General features: G+C 46.4%; 1 non-coding gene across 1 annotated transcript; it reads right to left on the minus strand.

Annotated features, from left to right (window-relative positions):
- Window positions 1–20,673: 20,673 nt before the first annotated feature.
- LOC142600202 (U6 spliceosomal RNA) lies at window positions 20,674–20,778 on the minus strand. The gene has a single exon (XR_012833642.1). It is a non-coding gene; the product is annotated as a U6 spliceosomal RNA (small nuclear RNA).
- Window positions 20,779–21,116: the final 338 nt, after the last annotated feature.

Raw genomic sequence — 21,116 nt, forward strand, 5'->3', positions numbered from 1 at the left:
GAAATTTGAAGAGCTCTCACTCTCAGAAATATTACGCAGTGCTTCAGCTCCTGTGCAGACATTCAGTATTATGACTGTGGGTGAAGGTCATATTGGGCTGAAGTTACAATATTAGAAAGCTAAGAGAATGTTAAGATCCCGAATTGTGTTTTGTCAGCTCTGGGATGACCAGCTCAGGGGAGATTTCTGCTTTGTTGGTGTTTGAGGCTGGGTGAGAAGAATCCCAGCCAGGGTCTGCTCTTAGGACAGGACCACATGTATGCTCAGAGATATCCAGGCAGGTCTTTTACTCTAGGAAATGTCTTTTACTCACAGTAGGTGCTCAGGGTGAAGGGTCTGAGGCCCTCCTGGAGAGCCTCCACATGCCTCCAGGGCCTCTATGAGCCAGCTGCAAGCAGAACATCTGGCACAGTTAGGAAAAACCCTTTCCCAGGACACTCCAGAGGTGCTTAGGGCCAGCCCCATGGGATGGAGCGGATGTTGCGTGACCATGTGCCTGGCTTCTGTGCATTTCTCAACCCATTTGTAACATCAAGCTCAGAGGTAGTCATATTTGATCCATTTATTAAAATGGACACTTTTGGGAAAAAAACCACACTTATAAGTCAAAAATTTCGTCCTAGGAGATTCTCATTAACCTGTGTTCTGGGTTCTGGCTGTTTCTTAGGACATTAGGGTTATGACTCATTTCCTTTTTATTGTTATGATTTACTAATGAATATTCATGGTCTAATATCTGCCTGGTTTTGTGTTCAGATTTTCTTTTTGTTTCCCTGCATCACTGTTTTCAATCTGACTCCAGCTCAGCAGAAAAATCAAATCTGAAATGCTGGCAAATGTCTTCAACTCAATTAAAACCTTGATTTATATCGTGCTTCTGCTGCCTCAAGAAAGGCCATATATTTTCCTGATATTATGGGGAAATGACTTTGAGCCTATGAGAAAGCCAAGTTCAAATTATGGTTATTGCATATTTCCATTAGCAAGGCTCTCTGCAGCCATGAGATTTTCTTCTTCTCCATTTTTGCTTAAAGAGAAACTTGGATAAAAACACTGGGGTGTTCAGACCTTGACACATGCAAAACTTCGTCCTCCCTGACCCCACAGTGTTTTCATGCACCCACCTAGATTCAGTGCCGCTAGAACTGTCTATTGCTCCCCTCCAAAGACACTGTTTGTCCATGGCTTTTAAATCCTTAGCTAAGATTTCCAGGACCTTTCATTGTCTTTATTTTTGCTGTGAGAGTTTCAGCCTGAGTGGTTCACCTGTTTCTGAGGAAGAGGCAAGGAGAAAGAAAGATGCCATCTTTACTGCCTTACAGCTCCAACCACCGTCTCTTGAGCTGCTTTCCTCGCCTTTCTTTGCATGGCCAGATTTCAATGTGCAGCTAAAATCTTGGCACTAAAATCTTGCAACTAAAATCTCTGGTCTTCACAAGGAAAAGCTGCCCGGATTTGCATGAGACTGGTTAAGTTTGGGGCAAAACCACAAGACTTGCTTCAGACATTTTGCTCAGTGGGAAAGTTTGGCTGATGATTTTTTCCAATACGCCATCTTTGAAGGACATGTCCCACACCCCTCGTGATCCCTCACACATGGCTCATTCCCCTCCAGACATGACAACCAAATCCCTTGGGCACTTCATGGCCCTGACTCCATGTCTCCCCTGTTGCCCCTTCTCTCAACTCCTGCCCGTGACACTCAGGCTGGGTGGAAGAAGGCGCTTCATTCCAAAGGTCATGCACGAACAGGGCATTAGAGATTTCCCAGACACTTTTCAACCTAAAGAGCATCCAAGCAATTTGAAAAATACACTGCACTTTGCATCTGCTGTTTGGCAATCAATGAAGGAGTGTGCATTCATGTGCGGGGGATAAGCAGAATAGTCTTCCTTGCCAGAAATGTTTATTGCTCTAGGAAAGCACAGTTTTACAGTGATGACTTTAAAAAATTAATTAAAAAAATCAACCATAAAGATAATTGGTACAATTCGACATCAGCTTCCAGGTGCTGTTGGTAGGCAGGACCAGCTCTTGATGATGTCTCTAGACCTTCAGCAATGGGGTTGTACTAGTGCAAAATACACTTGGTTTCTGCTCTGTGAAACACCTTCTCGTGGCTTCATACCTCATTAGTGATCCACGAACCACAGGTCAACACTGGATCATTGCAGCAGAGCCTGTGCTTTACCACCTGAGCCACTTCTGGTCAGATCTGCTTATTTCTGGGGGTAATTTCTTTGCTGATGTCTCAGAACAGAGCCATAAATCACATCCAAATGCTATTAAACACAGCTGACATCTTCACGAGGCCTTTTGCAAGCTGATCGCTTGCAGCTTTAATGACTGAAATGGTCATTGCTTTTATAGCCAGGATTTCCTCTCCCCTTTGAAGAAGAGTAAAATTCAGTCTACGAATTACTTCTCCTGACACTGCAACAGAAGGCAGAGGGAAAGCCTCGACCCAGGAGAGGATTAGTGAAAACTAAGAATCTAATACCCAAATCTTTCTGGAGGAAACATATTTAAGACAAAGCACTGCAGGATTTGCCCTCAGCAGCGGAGCAGGGATACCCAAAAAGTGAACTTGGTCCTCTGGGCAGCCCCAAGTTAGTGGGAGCTGATGGTGACCAGCTTGTGCATCCAGCATCTTGCAAGCATCAGACCATGGAGCGAATGAAAGAGAATGACAACGCATGCCCTGCAAATACCCAGCGGTTAGAAAACCAGGATAAAACTGGATCATGCTCTCTGAGCACTTTCCCAAAGAGCTTATATTTACAAGATTTTTCTCTTTACAGACACAGCCATGAGTGTCCCTGCCCATTCAGAGTGGAAATTCATATAACGAGTCTTCTGTTTTGATTGTGGACCATATGGCCTTTGCATCTCCATTCCCTAATACAAATCTGTTCAGATTGTCTCATCTGCTCAAGTATTTGGTCATTTGTGCTGGCATAACTGCCTAATTGTCCTTCTTTGTCACGGCTCTTCTGGACGGGATTGGGTCTTGTCATCAGCAGTGAGTGAATTTATAAATCAGAGCATCTGTCAGAGGCTGGAGGGAGACAAGTGTCAGATGGGGAACAGACAGATGTTTTCTCATCCCTAAACCCATGATTGGCTGCAAAACCAAGTCGCAATTCATTCCCATTACAGCATCTCAGATCCATCCGAGACGGGAGTACGAAGAGGCAAATAGAAAGCCTTGGCCTCTAATAAATCCTGCCATCCCTCATCAGACAATTTACCTCGCTGGCTTTAGCAATTTAAGCTGCAGCTATTGCAGCTGGGCGGTCAGGACGGCTCAGCTGGCAAAACGGGCTCGATTTGGCCCAGGGGTCAGTGGCTCATATTCAAGCCCTGTTGTATGATCCCTAAGCATCTGCAATGCTCAGCATCCTCACAGTGCAAAAAGTGAAGCTGGTTGTAGGGTACGTCTTGGGTGAGGTATCTAGTCCGGCCCTCTCTAAACTTGCCTCGTGATAATTTGAGCAGTGTGGAGTTGGTATTTAGACAAATAGCCTTAGCAGAGCTCAGGTGGGTGCTGTAAAACTGGCTGCCCCACACCAAAGCGTGGCCAGATACCCTGCCCAGGCTCTGCTAGGTTGGAAGAAAACAATGTATGTGTGTGTGCACACATTTATGTGTGCAAAGGGATGGGCATAATTCATCAACGTGTGCATTCCTATATAATTATATAATATCCCTATATTATTATATTATATCCATATAATATTCACCTCCCCAGGGTGGACGTGCGTGCAGTTGTTCCTGGGGCATAATGGCTGCCTTAGTCCCTCTGCAAAGGACTAAGACGAGAGCTGAGGTGCGAGTCATTTCCCCAGCATGAGCTCCACAACTCTTTATTGTCCCTCCAAAAACAGCATAAGGGTCCAGTGGTTAACTTCCAGGTTGCACATAGGCTGGGTGTAACACTAGGTTCAGCCTTAAGAGGATGTCTGTAATGTGTAATGGTGATGCAGTAATTTTACACTCTTTTTTTTTTTTTTTTTTTTTTTGGTGAGATTTCAGCCCTTCTGACCATTTTGCCATTGCCTGAGAGTGAGTGATGCCTTAAGAGCAGAGCAGGAACCGATGCAGCTGCTGGTGCAAGGGCTGATTTTCATGGCTCTCCTGCAGCTGATCATTAGTGTCATAGTACAAGGAACCTCAATCTCTACTAGAAGTTGCTTTTTTTCTTCATAAATGAAACACTTTCTTCATCTTTTCCCTGACCTTTCCATTTCCTGGTTTTCATACAGAAGCCTTTACCTTCCTTCACCAATTTGCTATAGTATTTTAGTTACAATTTATCTCAGCTCTTCTTAATCCCCATTTTTTTTCCCTTTTATATGTTTTTTTTAAACAAAGAATGATCGTCATTCTTTACTGTGCAATAGCATCTTTTAGTGTCTGCACAACTTTTTTCAAAGAGCCACTTCCTTCCTACAAATTTCCATACAGTTAATTTAAATCATAATTATTGTCTGGAAATCAGCCCTACAGAAACACTGACTGGGGGTACAGGCACGTGCAGGTGAGCCCCCCGTGCAGTCTGATACCGGCTGTGACCACCGTCTATTTACCCAAATTAAATGTAAGTGAGTTAACATCCCTCATCCCTAGACAGTCATCAGCTTCCAATCAGTAATTCATCTTCACCGTCTGTGTCTGTGACCAAGAGCACAAAAGGGAAAGAATATTAACTCTAATTTCATAAACTCTACTGATGCCTCCTTACCAGCTCTGTGAGTTTGTCTTTCTCTGAGCATCACAGAACTGGTTATTCGTGCCCCTTATTTATTGTTTCTTCTCTTCTTTCACACATAGGGCTGAGAGGATTTAAGAAATCCCTTGGACCTCAGCATTCATAAGTTCTCTTCCAGTGGATATCATTGCCAGGTGAGAGCTCTTCACTTTTATACAGTGTAGTTTTGCTTCAAAAAAAAAAAAAAATATCCCACAACATCCTGTCCTTGTCTTCTATGTTGAACTCCCTGCCCAGCCTTGCAGGTGTGATTGCTTGCCTTCCTAGGATCATGAATCTTTGTTTTTTCTTTGCTTTATAGTACAAAGACATCCCCCAGAAAGGCATAATTTTTGGCCAAACAATTTTTAATGCACGTCAGGGCTGGTGTGCAATGGGGAAAAAGCAGCATTCATAGATCAAGCTTGGAACATGCCAAGTACATGAGGGCAATCAAGTGCTTTGAAGGGTGGGATACCTTCATTTCTAGAGGTCAGCAAGCCTCAATGAACTCCACCTCCTGCGACCCAGCGCTATCAACTCCTCCACAAAACAATTTCAGACACCGTAGCCATACTGCAAAACCACATAGTTGGCCACAGTTCCTGTCCAGGAGGAGGTGGTTGGACTAGATGTTCTCCTGAGGTCCCCTCCAACCTGGGTTAACCTGTAATCCCATGAGAGTGCTGGTCTAGTGGTTGCAGTACCTCCCTCCCCAGGAGGAGCCAGACAGCAGTAGGCTCACTCTCTACATTTAGACCCCACCTCATCATCTTCCCCTCTCTCCGAGCCCAGCATTCCCAGCAAATCACTCTTCAGATTGCTCTTAGTAGCATCTTCAGCTCTACTGCAGCAAGACCAACCACTGGCATGAGAAGCCAGAGCCTCCCTCACTTTTAACTCTAATTTGCTAGCAGAGAATGCACCCATATCTGAGGAGAGGTCCTCTCCTTTTCCAGAATAAATACACTAGCAACAAAAAGTATAATAGACAAAGTAAAAGCAAGCAGCTTTGAAAACATACTGTCAGAAGCCTGTTTTCCATCTGTCAATCCATCTGTCATTCCTCAACATATCCCTGGTACCAAACAGCTGCTCAAACATCCCATCCTCAGTGGGATTCCCCCCATAGATGCTTCAGGATTCCTGGATGTATTTGAGACCAATGTTCTGGTCCAGCCATTTATCTGCCCCATCTCAGTAAAACTGAGAGCAATTTATACGTGGGAGGTGACACAAACATTTATGAACTTTTGGGGTAAATCAGTGTTGGAGGCCACAGCCTGTTCCCTGTTTTCTCTCTAAACTCATTTTCACAGCTGAGATACCTGTGCGTGTGCCCTGGTAGAATTCAAAGAGCCCGTGCAAGCTCCGTGTAATGTAGGGATTTGGGGGCTTAAAAAAACCTCTGTTGGCCTCCAAGTACAGATGGTCCCCAAATTGCACACATGCCCATCACGCAAGGAGGAGGCAATATGTTCTCCCATGCGTCCTTGGGCATCCCAGCAACTGGGTGGCTCCATTTTTCCCTCCTCTGTAGAAAAAACAGCAGAGAGGTGGCTAGGTTTCTGCCCAGTGCTCTTGACTTCTGCAGGCACTGCCACAGGAAAAGTCTGGGAGCTGAAGTGGAAAGCCTACAGCTCTGCAGACCCTTGGTGGAGCAGAGCAGCTAATAAGCCATGAGGAATGGCAATGTCCTCCCTCCTGCCTCAGCACTGGGAGACACCTACCCCATTCTCCCCTTTGGGCTCTTCCCTTTCCTTTCATGTTCCTCTGGTTTGGTAACCACAGGGAAAGAGCCTTTTAATCTCTCTGTCTCACCCTGCCCATTCCCAAAACATGCCTCCAATTTCCCTAGGCCATATTGCTGTTTTCAGTCATAACTGGGATGTGTATGGTCCTTCACATGTGGTTCACCTCCTAAGAAACACTCCTTGCCATAATCTTCTTCTCTCTCATCCTATATTTAACACTCCATAAAACTATATACCCAGGAGAAGGTAGGGAGCTTGAAGGAAATAGAGAGAGAGAACCATATAAATGAAGGGACAAAATCATGTGCACCACGAAGTAGGTGATAATCTGGACAGCAGAAGAGGCAATGCCCTAGGAAGAGACTGATTAAAGGAAACAACAAAGAAAAGCCGGCCAAGGTTAGGTGAAGGGCTGTGGTAGGGGCATCTGAGCTAGCTACGTGTGAGATGAAGTCACTTCACAGCCTCCATGCGATGCTTACCTCAGATGTGCAGGGCAGGATGGGGGTGTATGGGGTTGCACCATCACAGAGCCAGCCCAAACTCTGCCTGGATCACATTAACCCACCAGCAACTAGTGGTCTTCCAAAGTGGAAGAAGAAAAACCAAGCTTTTTGCATCACAGGAGCAGGTCTGGTTTTGATGTGGTACCCAAAGTCCTAAAGCTGGATATCACACATCGCCATTGCTGGCCAGATGGGGACTATGGCATAAATTATCCGTGAAATTATGGCTTTAGCTTGAGGGTGAGATGTGCTGCAACACCTCAGTAGCGGACACGCAACTATCACCGTTTAGAAGAATTGCTACCTTGCATTTTCTGCAAGGAAAAAAATCCCACCTAATTCAGAATGAAAAAGAAAAAAGAAAGAAAAGAGAAGAAAAAGGAAGAAAACAATAACTGGTGTGTAGGTTTCTTCTCTTTGGAGTAACTGAGACCCAAAGGAAAGGTTAGCACACCAGGGTTGCAGATAATTTCTTCTTCAGGTCCAAAGAAACCCCTAGAAACCAGGGAAGCAGATATGCAACCACTGCCTGCCTTGTATGCAAATCCCCATATGCACTCGATCCTCTCTTACTGCTCACCCCAGAAGGATGCAGCTCACGCTACAATCCCACATCACCCAACCGCTTCAACCAGTGCACGCGCAAACACTAACTTGGGTCCTGTATTCGCACCAGGAATCACCTTTTGGGTGCGAGGGTCAAGTGCAAACACATCCCCTCCTAAAAAAAAAAAAAAACCTTAAAATTCAGACAGGTGATACAAAAAAACCCCGAACACTTTTCCTCTGATTCCCAGCCTACTCTGTAGCATCCCCGATACATACAAATAGGTATTTGAGGTGCAGGTATCTTCCCACTCCCTACCCTCCAGCCCTTTATCCCTGTTTTTTGCAACCGCCTTTTTCCATGGCTAGGAAAGCAGCATGCGCACGGCTAATTAGAGAGCAGAGATCTTATTATGCGGCACGCTCAGCACGGCTAGCTGTGCTGATGGAGATGGATGGGTGTTGGTGGATAGGAGGAGAGCCGAGAGCACTTTGTCATGAGCAGATGGCAAGGGGAGGGGAGGAAGGGGGAGAGGGGTCTCTCGGGGGAGTAAATCTAGCTCAGGAAAACGTTCATTTTACTCTCTGGCCCAGCCGACTGAATTAACGTGAAGTGCAATCAGCCTCTCACCCATTAATGACGTGCTTTTGAAAGGAAAGAGAAGAGAGGAGTCGATCAGTCGAGGTGTAATTGAGGGATGACTGATGGAAAGGCCTAATGCAGGCGCCTTTGCCACATCCCGGTGAAATAATACGTGGATAAATCAACTCCCTCTCTTCCTGATGGCTTGGAGATGCTGTTGAGGACACCGAAAACCCTCTGTGCATCTCTAGTCAGGGTGGCAGATCCAGGGGCTGGGGAGACCCAGCGTGGCTCAGTGTCAAGCAGGATAAGCTGAGACAGCACAGCACATCCTCCTTGGCACCCTCGTGACAATAAGCCACTGGTCAAAAATGCTGCAGCAAATTTGAGTCCTATACTTGCTCCAGGAATCACCTCTTTGCTTTATATTGGGACTAATATCTGCTTTCTTTCCTTGCCAGCTCCACTGCATCCTGCCGTGGCATCTGGATGAGGGACTTGGGCATCACCCTTGCAGCACCTGTGGGTTTGGTGGCTGCTAAACTTTTGTATGGATGGGGAGGTCAATTCAGATTTGCACCTCCAGGTCTTTCTGAGCCAGAGATCCGCCAGACTTGACCCAGTGCTGTTCAAACATGGTCCTCTGAGCTGGAACCTGGGCCAACACACAAGAGAAAAAACTTGGTACAGCTTTGTCCTCCAACCAGAAGGGATCCCTGTGGCAGTTTCCCCTGAACAAGAACAAGGACCTGCTCTTCACCCAACCCAGCCACATGGCTTAGTGCTTGCCCAGAGCGTGGTCTGTCATTGCCATGGCTGGAATAGAGCACCAGGCAAAAAGTGTCCCATTGTAGGAGTGGATGGGCACTCAGACACAACAGGCACCGGGACAAAGCACTCAGCCTTTTCCACACTGCAAATATCCCCATAAATCATCATTACAAAATCCAGGAGGTCGGAGGTACCATTTAATGTTACAGAATGGAAGAAGGAAGGGGGAGGAAAACAGCAAGTCAAGGAGATTCATGGGTCCCCTTGGGCTGGCCTAGTCCTAATACGTTGGGAGATGGAGGTGGTCCACGCATTCATCTTCCTGAAGCACCCTATTTCTTACCACCACTTCTAGGAAGATGTGCTCAGAGCATCTTCTCTGTTTAAGGCATGGTGCTGGAGGATCCACAGCCTGCTATGGCTCAGAGCCCCATGGGCACTTCTGAGCTCTCCTTGAAAGGGTTCACAGAAGTGTTCAAAACAAAGCCGTCATCACAGGTGTGACGCTTGACTGCTTGAGAAACAGGAAAGCACTGAGATCATTTTCAAGAGTGATCATGGTCTATTCAGGGGTGGCCTTGTCACCAGCGGGTGGTTAGGAGCAATGGTGTTATATTGTATCCTGGTTTCAGCCCATTTTTTCCCAGGAAAAAGGGAGGAATTGCATATGTGTTTGGTGATTTCCAACCATCTGGTCCTTACCAGAGACTGCAGCCCAACAGATGCACACCCCTACAAGTCCAGCAAACTCAGCTTCATTTTTATTTTCAAACCTGGTGGTCACCCAGGGCTCACCATGAGCATCACTGCGTCAACGCATGGCTTAATCCATTTGCTGACGGTATTGGCTCAGCCATTTCCACGGCAAGGGACAGTGGGATGTTATTAGGGGCTCTTGTTTCCCCAGTCAGTGGGATGCTGATGAAAACAAATTGAGATGCAGATGCAATGTCCTGAGATGCTTCCCTGCCTCTCCTTGCCACGGGACCTTCCCCACCTTAACCCTTAGGGGATTTATCATCATAAAACCTCTCTCCCAAACAAACCTGAAGTTTTTCCTGGAAAGGGGGTCTGTTGAGCAACAGATGGCCTCTCCTTTGTGAAGGTGCCTACATGCTGCTGTGGCAGTCGCCATTGCGCAGGTGGGGACGCATCTATAGTGAGGCTGAGGGCTTTGGTCAAGGTAAGGTGGATGGTTTGTAGTGGAGCTGGAGGCAGAGCCTCAGTGCTCCTCCTAGAAGCCTACAAGCCACTTGGCTTTCCCATGTACCTTTAGATAGTTGTGGCCATGGGTGAACTTGAATTGGTTTTGGGAAGGAATCTGGACCTGTGTTCGATGTTTGCTCTGTATCCAGACTCCAGCTCTGACTCCTTTTTTCCATAGCATATCCATGCTGTCATTGTAGCCGTTTCTGCTGCAAAGCAGGGACATAAGTCTGCTTCAAACTTGTCTGCTCGAGCTATTAAAATGCTGTACAGAGCCCAGAACTCAGCCTGCGCAGCACAGGGCACCCACAAAGGGAAATATTCACATGCAGACACCTTTCCAGCACCCAGTAATCTGGATTAAAATAGCCTCCAGTATCTTGGCTCCTCCACAGGATCTACTCCAGGCAAGCTACCTCTGACGTAGGTTTGGTTCAAACAAACCTTGTATGGGATAAAAGTGCCCCAAACACACTCTTTTCCCCAGCAGCCCCTCCAGACTTTTGCTGCTATTACTGTGAGTTTCACAGAATCACAGATTGGTTTGGGTTGGAGGGGACCTCAAAGCCCATCTAGTTCCAACCCCCCTGCCATGGGCAGGGACACCCTCCACTAGCCCAGGTTGCCCAAAGCCCCATCCAACCTGGTCTTAAACACTTTCAGGGATGGGGCATCTACCACTTCTCTGAGCAACCTGTGCCAGTGTTTCATCACCATCATTATAAAAAAATTTCTTCCTTATATCTAGTCTGAATGTCCCCTTGAGTTTAAAACCATTACCCCTTGTCTTATTGGTATAGGCCCTACTAAAAAGTCTGTCCCCATCTTATAAGCCCCCTTTAAGTACTGAAAGGCCACAATATGGTCTCCCCGGAGCCTTCTCTTCTCCATGGCTTGCCTGGCTCCTTGCTGTATTTAAATATGTTGGACCTAAAGAATCACCTCTTCTCTTCTTTGTGCACCCAAAGCCCATGGTCCGTGTTTGCAAAGCCATACGGTCCCAGCTCCTTCCCGCTGAAAGCCGTGACCAGGTCCAGCAGGACCCAGAGCTGCAGGGCAGGGGATTAAAGACGGCCCAGCAAAAAGAGAAGACAGGTAAAAACTGCTGTGTGCATGGATCATGTTGTGATGTTGTCGACTGCTACTGATCCAGCCACAGCCCCAAACAGTGACAGCTAAACCGGGACTCGTCCCCATGCTCCGTGCTGTGCAAACCCAGACTGCAGTAGCTCTTCTTGCACTTGCAATCTTAAGGATGGACATAGCAACAGGGAGAAGAGGACAACACCCTTTCCTGGTTGAGAAAATGCTACTGGAAAGCACAGCAAGAGTGGGCTGAAATACAGTCTGGATAGAGCTACGAAGTCCGGGACTGTTGGTTTTGAGATGACACCCACTGGTGAGGAGCAAAACTGCAAGCAGGCTGAGGTGTCTGGCCACACTGCTCTGAAACAACCTTGGGGTGGGTCTTCAGTGTTGCAAACTGTCCTTAAGAGAGACCAGGTTTAAAAAGCACACCAAAAGAAATACCTTAAAAATTAATGCACATTTAACTGCAGCCCATGGCTGGTCTGGGACTCCCTGTCCCTCTCAGCTTCTGAAATATCCATGGTGGTTTTCTAGTGGTTATTTTATGTATCACCAAAAAACGTCAACAGGGACAATATTTCAAGCAGGAGTTGCCTTAGTACGTGAGTCCAGGGAAGATTTCACATGCATGGGAACCTCAAAATTCAAAGGTGGTTTCCCAGATCAGGGAACAAGCTGGAGTGAGGCTCAGGGGGACCCAAGCAGAGGTTAAACCCATAAGGTTACACCTTGGAGCCTGTCTGGAGTTTTACATTGGGTGTTCAGCTTGGTCCTGCAGCCCCCCCAGTCCTGTGCACATACATAGCTCGGAGCAAGCAGGTGTGACAGCAGTCAGCATTTGCATGGCAGATTACGATGCTGAGAAAATGAGTTGTTGGTGCTCTTGATGAATTTGGAGAAATAGGTAAAATTTTCTCACGTGTCACTTTGTGCCTCAGTTTCCCTTATGAGCCATAGCATGACCTGAGCAGTGGATTTCTTGGGCTAAATTAGAATTTTTTTTCCCTTGCTTTTTCTTTCTCACAGAGAAGTCCCTGACCTCCTCCAAGTCAAAGATGGGACCAATCTTTGAGCTGCACAGCCAGATTTCACCTGCGTCCCCAGGTGGAGGGTGTCCCTGTCCAAGGCAAGGGGGGGGGGGGTGTTGGAACTAGATCATCTTTGAGGTCCCTTCCAACCCAAACCAGTCTGTGATGCTATGAAGCCATTTGGGTGCTCCCACCCAAGCCAGGCAGGCAATTTCCAATGACATAGTTTTTTACTTGGAAAAAAAAAAAAAATTTATCAAAAATGAAAGTTTATCATTCACAGCCACTTTGACAAATCTGTTGTCTTGTGCATCCTAAAACAAGCAGGTATCATAGTCTCCTCTTCAAGGTAGTCCAGGTATTATTTGCCTGAGCAGGTTGAAGCTGCAGGACCTGGACCCCATGAAGCTGAGAACAGGCTGAATCAGTGCATGTCAGACAGGGGTGCATCAAGCTGTGTGGATGCCAACAGGAGCTGGTGAGCCCAGCCCACGATCCTTGCCCAGGACCTCCCCAGCTCCACTGTAGCAAATTGCAGGAATGTAATGGGAACCACCTTTCCCTTTCCAGAGCTCATTTCAACCATCTTTGATCCCTCCATTACGACAAACAAGGACCAATCTAAATGCCAGTCATACACGTCGAGCTGGCAGCTCTGCGTGCACTGGAAAGGGGGTCTTGAGCACCCTTGGCCCAAGGGAGGAACACAAAAGTTCCCCCAGATGCAAAAGTTATTTTGCAGACATGCCTCATAGCCAGGGTCTGAGTCCCCATTTCATCCACGAGACAGGAAACAACTTCTCCTTTCCCAGTTTTTCCAAACCGGATGGGTTTTCAGAAAATCTTGGGGGTTTTGGATGGAGAAGTGTTCATCTTGCAGCAGATGGCGCTTCTGCCCAGGAAATGTGGCCGGAATAGGGTTCTCGGTCGGATGAGCAGCGAGTAGAGCAAGGCGGTGTCTCCCAAGCATCAGTCATTGCAGATGGCAACTGTACCTTGCAAATACCGCAAATTCAGGCTTGCTGGCCTCGCTTCATTGCTTTCAAAAGGTCTTCCTGATCTTCTTTCATCTCCCATTGGTAAATACACCATGCTGTGGTTTAACCCCAGCTGGCAGCTCAGCCCCGCGCAGCTGCTCGCTCACCCTCCCTTGGCATGGGGGAGAGAGTCAGAAGAGTGAAAGTGAGAAAACTCGAGGGTTGAGATAAAGGCAGTTTAATAGGGAAAGTAAAAGCTGTGCAAGCAAAGCAAGGCGAGGAATTCATTCCACCTTCCCATCACAGGCAGGTGTTCAGCCATCCCCAGCACAGCAGGGCTCCATTACGCGTAACGGTGACTTGGGAAGACAAACGCCATCACTCTGAACATGTCCCCCCTTTTCCTTCTTCTTCCCCAGCTTTATGTGCTGAGCATGACGTCATATGGTCTGGAATATCCCTGTGGTCATTGGGGTCAGCTGTCCTGGCTGTGTCCCCTCCAAGTCCTTGTGCACCCCCAGCTACTCGCTGGTGGGGTGGGGTGAGGAGCAGAAAAGGCCTTGGCTCTGTGTAAGCACTGCTCAGCAGGAATGAAAACATCCCTGTGTCATCAGCACTGTTTTCAGCACAAATCCAAAACAGCCTCACACCAGCTACTATAAAGAAAATTAACTCTATCCCCACTAAAACCAACGCAACCCCCAATACAGAATATTTGCAGCCACCACCACAAGCAAACCAAACCCCTGGGTTGGCCTTCACACATATTTATAGCAGCTGTTTGGGAAAAAAAAAAAAACACTGAGGGAATTATACCCCTATAGACATTTTCTTCATGTTGAAGCTTTGTTGGAGAGGAGGATAGAAGAGATGAGACAGGAAAGTAAATCTTTCAATGAAATTAGAATATCACATTCGGCTATTGTAGATGGAAGGAGTGTTTTTAGAATTTTAACCTTCCGATTGAATTATTATTACTATTATTATTATTATGATTAAATGAACAATACAGCAAAATATTTCCATCTGCCAGAAGAACTAAACACTCTTTCATGGAGAGTTTACACTTTTTAAGGTCTTTTAATTGGTTTGTCCAATAAAAACGTAGGTTCAAAATATCAAGCAACAGCAAAATCTACACATATTTACATGCATGCACACATACACCCTCCATTTATTCCTAAGTGTACTGTGAAATAATGTACTGAGAATCCATCAGATGGCAAGCTCATTACCTGACTTATCCGACTGATAATAATTGCTTAGAGAGAGGAGGGGGGGAAAAAAAAAAAAAAAAATCAGTGTTCTCTGATGGGTGGATGCGCAGACTTCCAGGGTTTCTCCCAGGATGATTTGTGCACAGTAAGGATTTTTTTCCTTATGGGAGGAGAAGAGGGCAAGGTCAGGTCAGTCACAAGATGAAGTCAGTGGCCAACCACATAAACATGTTTGCACAGCAGAGGCTGAAACCGAGCTAACGCCCAGCCCTGATGTCAGGTCAGGCTGGGTATGAACGGATGCACCTGGGCAAATAAACCACCCCTGCCCCCCAGGTGACCCACAAAAAAATTGCAATTTCATGGCACTTTTTTGCTCTTCCTTAAACCCTTCTATGTTATAATTCAGTTTTTTCCCTCCCTTAATTGCTGTTCTTTAAGGGGTGCAGGCTTGAGAGGGGCAAGATTTATATTAAAAGAAAGGCTTTTCTCTTTTCTTGCTTCAACACAGGTTACTGAATTATTTTACGTGCCTTTGATCAGAAACATGATCAAATATTTATACAGTGGGAGATCCATCTGCTCAGATGAATTCCCAGCAGGGTAGCTCCATTCCCGTCTTATTACTCACTTCGTTTTCCTCACTCACTCCATTTTTCCTGGAATAAATTGGTTAAAGACTGACAGTGGAGGGAGTAAATATTTCTTATTCCTTTTCATCTGCACGCATAGGAAATAATCTTGTTTACTTGCATATGCATTTATTTAGCAGTGGGCTTGGGGACTGGTCTGCACATGAAGAATTGTCCCCTGGCTGGGTTGGCCGTCGCCTCTGACTGTGCATGTCTGAGCAATGCTCAGCCCATCAATCACCTATTCTGACATTTTCCATGTGTATCAGCTGGAGGACAAATAAATTTCATGCTGCGATTCCTGCATTTCCATTTTGACCCCGCTGGCCTTCATGGAAGCAACATTTCTCTCTAATATCTATGCAATTATAGGGGTAGATATGGGATGGATCCCAAGCATGGAGGATGGGGAGGATTAAACCTTTTATAGAAGAAAGCCCTTTCAAAGGAGAAAAAAAATGCATCTGCATTGGTGTGGAACGTGTTGAGCCAGTGTGACTAATAAGACTAGAACAAAGGCTGGAAAATGAGAATTGCAGCATGGGGATTCATATGTATTGGGGGGCATTTCAGCCCCAGGTTAAGCCTGCAGGTCACCCCTTGGTCCCCAGTGGATGGATGGTCTCTGCTGGGAGATCTACCCCAGCTGGGGCAGGAGAGATGCTCTCTCCCATTGTTTACCAGCCTCTCCTGACAAATTAGAATGGATGTCCCATAGGGTCACAGTCAACGCAGGCTGGAAGGGACCTCAGGAGGTCTCTAGTGCAACCTCCTGCTCACAGCAGGGTCAGCTCTGGGGTTTGGGATCAGGGTTTTATCCAGGTGTGGCTTGAAAACTTTCAAGGATGGAGCTTGCACAACCTCTCTAGGCAACACCTTCCACCGATTTTCTTCCACATCCACCTCCTCTGAGAAAAAAGCATCCCCTGGCCTCTGCTGGTGTCTCAGCAGATGGTCTGAGGCTTCTTGAAAGAGCTGGTCATCCCTGGACAGACCAGCTCCTAAGGTGCTATGCTATTATTACAACTGATTATATGAGTTTAAGCAAATCCATGTGCCAACATCTAAACCAAAAATAAGCCATACCGATTGTCCCCCACCTGGTGGGGGTAGGCTGAGGTCAAAACTTCCCAGCAACCAGAAAAAGAGTGAGATTGTAAGAAAACCTTGTAGAAAGGTGTTTCATATTATTCTATGTGTGCTGATCGCATTTCCATCAGTGTCAGAGAAGGGTGGCTGGATGTTGACCAACACACCATTAACATATCTCTAGGAGGTCACCACCACCCCAGGTTGGCAGAGGGGACATTCCTAGTAGAAACAGAAATATTACATCACCAACTGGTATTGGAGGGGGAAGGGGGACAGGGAAAGAGAGAAAGAGTGCGCTGAGCCTTTATCATCTGTCTTGTCTGCTGTTTGAGGAATTGACTTTGCATCAAAGCCAGCAGCTCTCCTCTCTCGACCCTGGTTAGAAAGCAAATTGTCACCAGCCAGGGAAACACAGTCGGCAAGCAAGGGACAAAGTGTCACCGGTTCAGAGCTGGAAAAGCTTCTGACCTGCTGTCAAAAATCTCATCTGCAGCCAAAGCAAATCCAGCCCTGTCCTCTGCCCAGGCAAGTCCCGACGTCTGGATTTATAGACATAGTTACCACTACATTAATGAGCTCTGGAGAGCGTCTGCTGCCGGCTTCGTTACAGATGGGTGGAAAAATATCATTCTGAGGAATCCCCCAGCTGGACATAAATATTTAGCATGTGATCAGCTGCTCAGTATTCCCCTGTCCTGAATAAATCTGTGTTGTTTCCCCTGCCTTCAAATAAAAGGTCCATAATCAGGATCACTCCCCTCACTTAATCTTTTTGAGGGAGACAGTGGAGACGGCTGGCTTATATCTCTTTGTAGCCCCTGTATCCCTCCATCTCTGGCAGAAAAGCTGTTTAAGACTAAATCATCTCTCAGAGGCAAATTCAGTGTAGCCAAACAAGACGTTGCTGTAATTTATATTGCATGTAGTGTGAAGGCTGGTGCTATTCAGCAGCTTACAGGGGCTGAAACAGAGCCTGCTCTTGGGTCTTCCAGTTTGGAGCAGGAATTACATGGGCTTTTGGTAAACTCAGCATGTTAGACCCCAGGAACAGCTATTTGGGCTCAGGTTGAACATCTTTCTAATCCAGTATTTCAAGACCAATAGAAGGTGGAAGTAGATACAGAAACACAGAATGGTTTGGGGATCATCTAGTTCTTCCATGGGCAGGGACACCCTCCACCAGCCCAGGTTGCCCAAAGCCCCATCCAACCTGGCCTTCAACACTGCCAGGGAGCCAGGGGCAGCCACAGCTTCTCGGGGCAACCTGTGCCAGGGCCTCAGCACCCTCACAGGGAAGGATTTCTGCCTCCCATCTCATCTCCATCTCCCCTCCTGCAGCTTCAGGCCATTCCCCTTGGCCTGTCACTCCCTGCCCTTGGCACCAGCCCCTCTCCAGCTTTCCTGGAGCCCCTGCAGGGACTGGAAGGGGCTCTAAGGTCTCCCCGCAGCCTTCTCTTCTCCAGGCTGAACCAGCCCAACTCTCTCAGCCTGTCTCCAGAGCAGAGGTGCTCCAGCCCTCCCATCATCTCCGTGGCCTCCTCTGGACTCGCTCCAACAGCTCCATGTCCTTCTTGTGCTGGGGACCCCCGAGCTGGACGCAGCACTGCAGGGGGGTCTCACCAGAGCTTTCACTATATATTCCCCCAGCAGTTCATAGCTCATGATTTTCTCAAGCTAGAAATGGTATCTTTAATGCACCCTATAGGATTTTTCTTTCACAAACTTCGTCCATTTGCTTTCCTAAGCCCATGTAAATTTTTGACACAATGTCTTGTGGCAATGACTTTACAGGTTAATGACATGAAGGGAAATACCTACTTCAACATGCTTTTAGCTTCCTATCTGGTAATTTAATTAAATGACCTCTAGTCATTATCAGAACGACCACATATTCCTTACTTACTGTCTTTAAACCACTTCTGGCATCTGTCGTATTTCTCTTCATAAGGCTAAAACGTCTTTGCTTGTCTAGTGGTGTCTTTCTCAGCTCCCACAGCCAGCCTGTGGTTTTGCATTGGAGTCATGCAAAGCGTGCTTCAATTCTCTTTGGCCAAGGCATTGCAGACAATGCGAGGGATTGTAACCAGGCAAGCTCGTGTTTGCATGCAAGTAGCAGACTACAAGAGCTGAAAGAATTGAGACAGCAAAAGCCCTGGCACAGACTATGGGAGATGTACATTGAAATCCATGTTCTGCCACTGACTTGCTGGGCAACCCTGAGCAACAGCCCCTTGGGGCACTGGGCACCCACATCCCATCAGGTTCAGCGGGAGACAAGTATTTCCTACTTCGGAGGTATCTTACTGCTCTCGTTGCATGGAAGCTGAGCAAACTCCTGTAAAAAAGGGGCATCGAGAAGTTAAAGGTGTTATCCATGAGGTGCTTATTTTAGCATGTTAAATGATTAATAGGCCTGGTGCAGAGGGATGAAAGCCACCCCAAGGGCTCACCATACTGTCCCCATCCTCTACGTTTGCATGACCTAAAGATTCATCTATTCATCTAAGGTTCGTCTGCATAAAGACACTTTTTTTTTTTTCTCCTGTCATTATGAAAATGAAAGTTGATTCAGAGCCATTCTGCAGGCATAGACGCAGGTTTTTTGATGACAGCTTGTGCATGCCTTTCGCATCAGGGGTTAAAAGAGGGCTTGGCCCTGAGGCTGCTTAGTCAGTAAAGGGCTTTTTATTAACTCCCCTATATTCTCCATCAGGCTTTAAGAGGAAAGAAATTGAGGGGGGGTGAGTTTGTCACTATGGAGAGCTTTGATACCATCGGTAACACCTCCTGTAATAACTCCTGGAATGCCTTAATTAGAGGGGAAAAAAAAGGAAAGAGCATGGTGTCTCCCAAAAGCATAAATCTCCTCTATTATTTGTAATTTCTTCTTCAGACAGGGGCTCTGGGAGTGCACTGCTTGGAGTGAAGGGGGAAAAAACTCTTGCTGCTAAGAAAATAAGATTTGTTGTGCTTATTTTTATGTTTTTTTAACAGCTTCTTGGTTCAATCCAAGCTTCTTAGTTAAAAGGGTCTTAATCATGTTCTTCCTAAAAGGAAAGAGATGTAATAGTCTAGGGAAGATATGGACTTACTGGGACAAATTTCTATAGGTTGATGTTTTTTAAGAAGATCTGAAGATGATTGCAGCCTGGTTTTTTTGGACTCAAGCCACACACTTTATAGTATACCCAGAGCATGTATTGCAGATTTCTGCTCTTCCAGGACCAAAGGGGTGGGCCCAAAGTGTACCTCCTCCAATTTTCATAGCAGCTTTAATCCACTGATGTACTAAAAATGGTCTGGCTGATAAAGAGAAATGGTCACTAGGAGCAGGATAGGTGGTCAAATGCAGTAACACTAAACATCAGATTTGGAATAATCAAAGTGATCAAAATTTTACTTTTCCCCCACCCCACCTCCTCTTCCTCTACAGTTTTCCAAAGCTTCACGTCTCCAGACCCCATGCCTTTCCTTCATCACTAGCACGGACATCCCAGCAAATGTCATCTCAGGATCTGACATATTTCAATGAAACATTGTGAAATCAAATATGGGACCTCAGAGATTTGGTTGCCAACCTCAGCACAAGAAACTATGAGCTGAAAGAAAAACTCAAAGACGTGCAAATTCTGAACCATGGCTTGCAAGCCAAGATGGGCCATGACAAGATATTGGTGGAAGAGTTGCAGAAGGAAAGAAAGAACATCAAAGACACGGTGCAACAAAGGGAAGAGAGGCTCCGACTACTAGAATACAAAAACAAAACACTGAAAAGTGCCAATAAACAACTCATCTTGCAAATCAGTGGTATGGCTGACCAGCTGGCTGCATGTCAAGACTATCAAACTGTAACAGACATGATAAAAAATAGAAGTGAAGCTCAAAAAATCAAAAAATATTGTGATGGGTTGACCCTGGCTGGGGGCCAGGTGCCCACCAGAGCCGCTCTATCACTCACCTCCTCAGCAAGGCAAGGAGGGGAGAAAGGAAGATGGAGAAAAACAACCCCAAACTCGTGGGTCGAGATAAAGGCAGTTTAATGTAGTTAAAGCAAAAAGCCGTGCGCGGAAGCAAAGCAAAAAGCAAAGATTATTCTCTACTTCCCATCAGCAGGCGATGTCCAGCCACTTCCTGGGAAGTAGGGCTTCAGTATGCATGCCCCTTACTCCAGAAGACAAACATTGTAAAAAAAAACCAACGAATGCCCCCGCCCTGTTCCTCCCCCTATTCTCAGTTTCTTACTGCTGAGCATGACGTCATATGGTATGGAATATCCCTTTGGTCAGTTTGGGTCAGCTGTCCTAGCTGTATCCCCTCCCAAGATCTTGCCCACCCCCAGCCTGCTGCTGGGGAAAAAGAAATGTTGGAAAGACAGCCTTGATGTGTGCTGGCATTGCTCAGTAGTAGCCAAAACACTAGTGTGTTATCAACAGTTTGCTAGCTACCAATACACAGCACAGCACCATGAGGGCTGCTGTGGGGAGAATTAACTCCATCTCAGCCCGACCCAATACAACCTAAAATAAATATGGAACGCTTCACGAATTTGCGTGTCATCCTTGCGCAGGGGCCATGCTAATCTTCTCTGTATCGTTCCAATTTTAGTATATGTGCTGCCGAAGAAGAAGTATATGTGTGGGGAATTCTTTTTTCTTTTTCTTTGTTGATGCGATTAGTGTTTGTGAAGTTTTGTGTTGAATGTATATTTTAATGATAATTCTTAAATATGTGATTCACAGAGGCGAGGGGTGGAATGTGTTGGTTTTGCATGGCCAGGTTTTGGTAGCGGGGGGACTACAGGGGTGGCTTCTGTGAGAAGCTGCTAGAAGCTTCCACTGTGTCTGACAGAGCCAATGCCAGCCGGCTCCAGGATGGACCCGCCGCTGGCCAAGGCCAAGCCAATCAGCACCTCTGTGATAACATATTTAAGAAAGAGAAAAACAGTTAGAGAGCGCTTTTGCAGCC

The sequence above is a fragment of the Balearica regulorum genome, chromosome 1, assembly GCF_011004875.1.
Source record: "Balearica regulorum gibbericeps isolate bBalReg1 chromosome 1, bBalReg1.pri, whole genome shotgun sequence".
Classification (NCBI taxonomy): domain Eukaryota; kingdom Metazoa; phylum Chordata; class Aves; order Gruiformes; family Gruidae; genus Balearica; species Balearica regulorum.